The following is a 7,494-nucleotide window of genomic DNA, read 5'->3' on the forward strand; positions in this document are numbered from 1 at the left end:
GGTCTCTGATCAGAACATGGCACGACCTGTGTGTGGTAGGTAACAGCATGAGAAGCTGACAAAAGGTGCAGACATTGCCACAGGGACAGCTGGGCCTCCCACGTGGCTATGGAACAGCGGTGTGAGGAAAGGCCAGGCTCGCAGGCAGCTGGAGAGAAGCTCTGCAGGCTTCCAGGGGCAAGGCCAGAACTTGTCAGCAGCTGTGTCAGCTGGAGCACATAGTGCCCAGATAACACCAGGGTAAAGGTGTCACAAATACTGAATTAGACACAGATCTTAAAAAATCCCCACATGGTAGCAAGGGGGAAAAATAGTTATAGGCCACTTGTTCCTCTGGGAGGAGACTGAGCAGACAAAGGACATACAAGGATTGGGAGAAGAAGGGTCAAGGACTGTGAAGAGGGATTGCAGAGGTGTGCAGATGTTGTGCCAGTGCTGTGAGGAGGAAGCAGCCCAGCAGCCCAGAGCTCCAGCCTCTGCTGGAGCATTACCCCACAGCTGTTTTGGCCATGGTGGTACCGAAATCAGTTGCTCGAATCCTTGACAGCCATGGAGCATTAAGAACCTGCCATTCTTCATTTGGCCAGATGCATGAGGGGACATCTCCTCTGAAATACCGTGCATGCTGAGCAGAGAAAAAGCTGCTGTTTAGATTCTATATTTTACATACATATTCATTGATTTTCCTGGAATAAGCATACATAGGATAGTCATTTCCCCAAAGTCATTAACTTATGTTCCCTTCCCTTTGCATGTGTATCCTTCTGTCCTGGGGGGTCTCTTGGTGGTTGCAGACCCCAGAGTTACAGCCGAGCACAGAGGAGCTGGCGTTACTTTTGCAGTATGGAGCTGAGCTGGCACCACTGGGCTGGTTACTCTCCCGTTCCTCTTGGTTAATGATTGACACGATCCCACAGAATGAGCATTGTGCGGTTCCATAGGACAGCAGGTTTTGAAGAATAAGTATTGTGCGAGCCCACTAGGTGTGCAAACAGCTCTTCACTGGCACCAGCGGGATGCACACCAAGCCTGCTGTCCTGGTGGGGAGCATGGAGAGGAGGGTGTACCACTGTCCCTGGCAGGCCTGAGGACACCCAGGTGAACAGGCTGAGCTCCCAGCAGAGCAGTGTAGGTGCATCTTCTGTGTGTGAGGGCTGTGGCAGCTTCCTGTCACTTCCCGTCATTGGGGAGAAACAGGTTTGCCTTTTTCTAGCTGAGAAGAGATTGGGAAGGTGACAGAGAACATGAATTTCCATTGGGCTACAGACCAACCTTGCAAGTTCGCTCCACACACCAGCCTGTTCAGGACCACGTCAGTCAAGGTGTGTTTCAGGTACGAAGCACTGGTGCAGTCTGGCTGCCTCCTCACCCCAAGGGCAAAGCCAGCAGGCAGCTTTGGTTCTGGTTTCTTCTTGCCATTGCTGTTGGTAATCTTTCTGGAAAACTGTGGGATCTGGGTGGAAACAAGCACCACTGGCCAAGGAATGGAGCCTGCAGGTGGCAGGGGCAGGGCTGCACGCTGAGTGGGATGCAGATGAGAGAGGATGGCTGGACAGAGCTGCCTGGGAATCTGGCAGAGCCCAGACACTCCAGCTGAAACTCAGGCTTCTCTCCCCATGAGTTCCCCTGCTCCCATGAAGTCGTGGAACTATGGCAAGATACAGCTGGTGCAGCCGGCAGGAAAGAAATAGCCCACAGAAATGAACACTGCCCTGGTAATTCTTCTCGAGACCTCAGTCGGGTTTCTAGGAGCAAGGAACTCACTGCAGTGGACCGATTCTCCTTGATAAAAACGTTCTGTGGGGTGGCCCTTCAGGTGCTGTCCTAGGGTGTTTCTCCAGGCTGCTCCTGCATGATGGAGATGGCTCATCCCCAGCTGGGAGGACAGCATGCCTTCCTCCTGGAAAAGGCAGCATTAGCCTGGCCTGGCCCCTCTGCACCTGTTGGTAAGATGCAGAGGAGCACCAGGGACCTCCACTCCTGGGGCTGGCCCAGGATGTTTATCAGAGATGCACAGCAAAGGTTTTCCAGAGGCCCTGGGGCAGAAGCACCACTGAGGGGCACAGCAGGTAACGCTGGAGCCTTGGTGCTGCTGCCACGTCGGCCCTTTCCCCCCACCCAAGGAATCGATATTGGTACAGCTCTAATGGCAGCTCTTGGCTTCGTGCCCACGGAAAGGCTTCTCTCTGTCTGCTCTGTGAAGTTCAGCTCGTCCTCCTGCCACCTCCACGAGCCAGGGCCGCACTCCAGGCTCCTCACACCAGACACGGAGCGGTTCCTGCCAGCCCGCAGTGCCTCCCAGCCTCCCAGGATGGTGTCGGGGCACCGGTGTCCCTGCTGGGCTCAGGACCGTCCCTGGTGCTGGCAGAGGACAAGGAGCAGCGGGACAGGGCTCGCTGGCGGCGCTGCTGCTGTGGCTCTGCCCACGGCCTCTCCATGTGGGCATGGGGGTGGGCACCACCGGTGTGTGACATGGGAAACCATGGGCTGGGTCGTGGGGAGGGGGTTCCTTTACCCTCAGAGGTCTCTGTCCCACCAGGCATCCCCAGACAGCCCCTGCCGCCCTGTCCCAGTGATGAAGCTCCACGTGTGACCGACTGGCTCGAGCCCACCCCGACTCCTCAGGATCACACCTCCTGTGAGGAGCTCTCCTGCTCCTCCTGTCCCTGCCATGTGCCACACTCAGGCCCTGTGGGGACAGCCTGGGCAGTAGCTGTGGCAGCTGCTCCCCACGGCTGGAAGGAGGCCGGCACAGCACCGCAAGGTGCAGTGTGGAGGGGCTGTGGCAGTGCTCCTGCCTCCTGCCCTGCTCCTGCCAGGCTGCTGGGTCTGTGCCTGGGCTGCTCCCTGCCCAGGGTGTGAGATCCAGCAGCCTGGGAGGGGCGAGGAGCCAGGCTGAGCACATATGGCCAGAGAGCCTCGGCACACAGGGGCCCTGCACACGGGCTGCCCCCGGCTGGGTGCCGTGTGTCCCCAAAGCCACTCTGTCACTCCCCCCCTCAGATGGGCAGAAGAGAGGAAATACAACAACAGGCTGGTGGGTTGAGATAGGATCAGGCAGAGATCACTCAGCAATGACCGTCACAGGCAAAACAGACTCATCAGGGTCACAGCCTCCTCTGGGCATCCCCCTGCTCCGCTGTGGGGTCTGCCAGGACTGCAGGTGGGTCTGTGCCCCCCGTGGACCTTCCCAGGCTGCCAACAAATCTCATCCAGCACCTGGAGCACCTCCCATCCTTCCACATGGACCTGGGCTCTGCAGGGCTGTTCCTCTCAAGTGTTCTCACACCTCTCTCCTCTGGCTCCAGCAGCCCCTGTGAATTAACTTCTTCGTTCTTAACTCTGTTATCCCAAGGGTGCCGCTGCCACTGAAGTGGCACACAGCCTTGGCCAGCAGTGCCTCTGTCCTGGAGCCGGTGGCACTGGCCCCGTGGGACATGAGGGAAGCTTCCAGCAGCTTCTCACAGAAGCCACCCCTGTAACCCCCCTGCTCCCAAACCTGGCCTCACAAACCCAGCCCAGTACCCAGGTTTGTCCATGTGTGGCCACTCACACCAGCACAGACACCCTGAGCGCTCACACAGACAGTGCCTGCTCCGCTTTCTGGCCTGAGACCACCATGGAAACACATTGCAGAGAGCCCACTCGGGAACTGGGGCTGGATGGGGGCAGGACGACAGCACCGACCCAGCACAGGGCACTGCTGGACGAGCATCCCAACTGGAACGCTGGCCCTGTGCCCCCGGCCCTGTGCCCGCCTCAGCCCTCAGTCTCCACACGTTTGCTCTCCCCAAACCTCATTGATGCCTGCGTTTCCCTGCAGTCAGTTCCTCCCCGGGAGTCCTACAACGAGCCCTGTGCAATCCTCAGTGTTCTTCCCCTGTGCCCCACGGCACTGCATCTGTGAGGTGCTCAGAGAGGGTGGTGTCCCCCAGCCCTGTCCCCCAGGCTCAGCTCCCTTGGGACTGGAGGTGCTGGATGGGGGCTCTGGGGATGCCTCCCGAGGCTTGGGGCTCTCCTGGTGTGTACAGATGAACTCTTCATCACCAAAGTCAGTGTTCCTAGGCTCTGATCTCTCATGTAAGAGAAGGCCGGGAGTGAAAGCGGTGTCACTGGACCAGCCACATTGGAATGTGCCCCAGCCAGCTCACCTGAGGCCAGATAGTTTGAATTCACTCATAAGTGCTCAACTGGGGCACCCTAGGGGTGTTCTCCGCACCCCAGGTGGGTTTTGTCACCCCTCAGACAGTCCTGTCCTGCTGTGCCTGGGGCATGGGGGCTATGTCATCCCAAGGAAGCAGGGTGCCTCAGCACTCCTGGCGCTCCAAGGGAAAGCTTCTCTTCCTGCAATCTCCTCTTCTCCTGGGAGAGGCGAATGTGGCCCTGCCACTTGTGGAGCTGCACCCACTGCTATGGACCCCCTGCACTTCTGCAGACCCTCAGGTGGCAAAAGCACCCCCAGAAGCTTCAGCAGGAAGGGAACAGAAGATGCTGGAAAGCAATGCCAAAGCCTCAAGGCAAATATTTCAGACTTGTCACCCATTTACCTGTGATGCAGGACAGGGAGGGACAGAGGTAAGAGGAAATGTGAGCCCACAAAAACTGTGACCTAGAACCACAGCACCTTCTGCACCAGCACCAAGGTTGAACATGACTTCTGGTGTCTTCAGCTGATTCAGAGTGCTGACCTTTGTGATGAAGAGAACCAGAATCATTCAAGCATGTGGCAGAGAGGAGGAGGGTGAAGGTGCTCCTTATCTGCAGCCTCACCCTGTGGAGGCACAGGCAGAGCACCTGGGAACTGGAGCTGGTCCTGAAGGGCCCTGCAAGCAAAACCCTGCAGCACAGAGGCACTGGAACATGGCCAGGGAGCCCTGACACATCTGCATGAGGGGCTCCCAGAGGGGCTGACTGGCGCTCTAAAGGTTCTGGTTTTCTGCTGTGAAACATGAAGGGATTTCCTCCTTCACAAGATCTTAGCTATACTTCTTCAGAGCTTTGCAGGCCCTTAATCCCAGTCATTCCAGAGGTGTCATCCAGATCACAGGACAAGGAGCTAAGTGGGCTCACAGGGCAAGCTCACGAATGGGCGAGCTCCCAGAGGCTTCATCCTTCACAGACACAGCTTGACATGCAAGCAGCCACAAGCTGTAGCTTTCCAAGTAGTTCCAAAATGTTTCCCAGGACAGAAGGCTTTCTTTCACAGGTCAGCTGTGGCAGGATCTAAACCCGAGTGATGATGAATGCTGCTTAGAAACAAAATGTCCCGTAACTTTTTGGATTATTGTTCCCCACGCCTCTGGAGCTGTAACTACTCAGAGAGAAGAAAACCATGTGCTCAGCTCCACCCCACCCAGGCCTAAATGTCACGTTTCATAGGTCAGCATGGCCTTCAGATGTGTCTAGTGGATACCACTATTCACCTCCACAATAAACAACCAGGGCTTTATTTCTTTTTTTAATTAAGCATCTGCTTCCTGTGTTGATTGCTTTGAAAACATCACCCAGGGCCACGTGGGAAGGAAGATGTGATGCACGTTGCCCAGGGAAGCTGCATGAATCAGCAACTGATGCAAAGCCTTTTTCTGGGCACTGTTTAATGTTACATTAATTTCAGATGTCAGGCCCCAACATCATTTTTTTGTCAATTTCAGTGACCACAGGGTAGTACTGTTAGTGAAAGGTGCCAAACTTAGTTCCTACGTCAGCAGAAGAGAAAAATAACGCTGTTTTCTGCGGGCAAGCTGTTTTGGGAGAGGAACAGTTCCTGGAAAAGGGGCAGAGGGGGCAGGCCAGGCAGTGGAGAACTCGCAGTGCAGAAACGCTGCGAGGGGCCGGAGGGGCGAAGGCAGGGAGGCCCAAACTGGAACTGATCGATGCCTCTCCGCGTGTCTCGAGCAGCGCCGCGCTAAATGCAGCGCTGCGGCGGTGGCAGCGCGGTCACGCACCCAGCAGGGCACCTTCGCGGCCAGGGCAGGTGCCAGGGGAGGAAGGAAGAGCGGACGTGGGGGATGTGGGTTCCCTGCCCGCGGGTCACGCCGAGCCGGGCAGTCTCCTGCCGTGCGTGTCCTTGGCACCGCCGAGCCCCGAGCGCCGGGAGCGGAGCCCCGCGCGGGGTGTGGGGTGAGCGCAGCTCGGCACAGCCGGGGACACGGACCGGGAAACCCAAATAACCCCCTGCTCTGTACGCTCCCACCAGCCCTGCCCAGGGGAGCCCAGGGGCACAGAGGCAGCTGGGAACACAAATTAGGGACTCGCAGGAAGGGAAATCCCGTGCACAGCTGTCCTGGAGACACTCAGCCCCGTATTCCAGGGGTGACGCCTGTCAGTGGAGGTCAACACCTGCGCACCTTTAGGACCATCAACACGCGACAAGCCGTGGGGCACAGGGGAAGAGCACTGAGGATTGCACAGGGCTCGTTGCAGGACGCCCGGAGAGGAACTGACCGCAGGGAAACGCGGGCATCGATGGGGTTTGGGGAGAGCAAACGTGCGGAGACTGAGGGCTGAGGCGGGCACAGGGCCGGGGGCACAGGGCCGCATTCCAGTCGGGATGCGCTGCGCTGGGTCGGTGCTGTCGTCCTGCCCCGCCCCAGCCGCGCTTCCAGCGCTGTCCCGAGTGGGAGAGGCTCTCTGTCCGGCGTGCTCGCCTGTGCCCGTGGGGCAGCACCTGCAGCGAGCGCTGGTGCCCGTCCAGCCGGACACAGAGCCAGGGGTGCCGGGCTCCAGGGCCGAGACCACCCGGGGGGCGGGATGCGGGATGCGGGGGCGGGATGCAGGGCGGAGTCCGAGGCGGGTCCCGGGGGCGGGCCCCGGGGGTTGTCATTGAGATGCCGCCCGTGCCCCGCCGGCGCGGCAGCGCTGCGCTCCCGGCGGCAGGTAACGGGGATCGCTCGGGGCGGCGCGGAGCTCCGCGACCCTCCGGGGAGCGGGGTGGGCGCGGGGCTTCTCCGGGCGGGTCGGGTCCCACCGGGGCGCGGAGCCGGGACGGTGCCGCTGCCGCCGCTGGTTCCGCTCCCACCGGGTGTCTCTCGTTCGGGGCCGCGGGCTCCGTCCCCCTCTCTTCGCGTTGGGCTGATGGTTTAGCGATTTCTGCCCGATCTTGCCCCAGACGCCGTGGGCTGGTTCTCCTTTCCGTGCGAGGAAGCCATCCATACCCGCTGTCTCTAACAACAAAACAAGACAACAAAAAAACTCCCCACAGTTCTCAGCTGTTGAATTCACAGACAGTGATTTTGACTTCTTAACCGTAATGGGGAAATTATTGTGAGAGAGATTTCGCCTGAACTGGGGGAAGCAGGAGACAGAGTGACTTTAACATGGGGATGTCGGGGGCATCGGTGTGAGCATCTCCATCCCCGAGGGCGGTGGTCCCCGCAGGGCAGCTGGGGCACGGGGCTCCAAAGGACGGCAGACAGGCAGTGCATGCTCTCCGGTGAGTGTTAGAGGGTTTTATCACTGCCCGAAGCGCTCAGGTTATCTCCATTTGCCCTC

This window comes from Aphelocoma coerulescens, assembly GCF_041296385.1.
Source record: "Aphelocoma coerulescens isolate FSJ_1873_10779 chromosome Z unlocalized genomic scaffold, UR_Acoe_1.0 ChrZ, whole genome shotgun sequence".
Taxonomy (NCBI): Eukaryota; Metazoa; Chordata; class Aves; order Passeriformes; family Corvidae; genus Aphelocoma; species Aphelocoma coerulescens.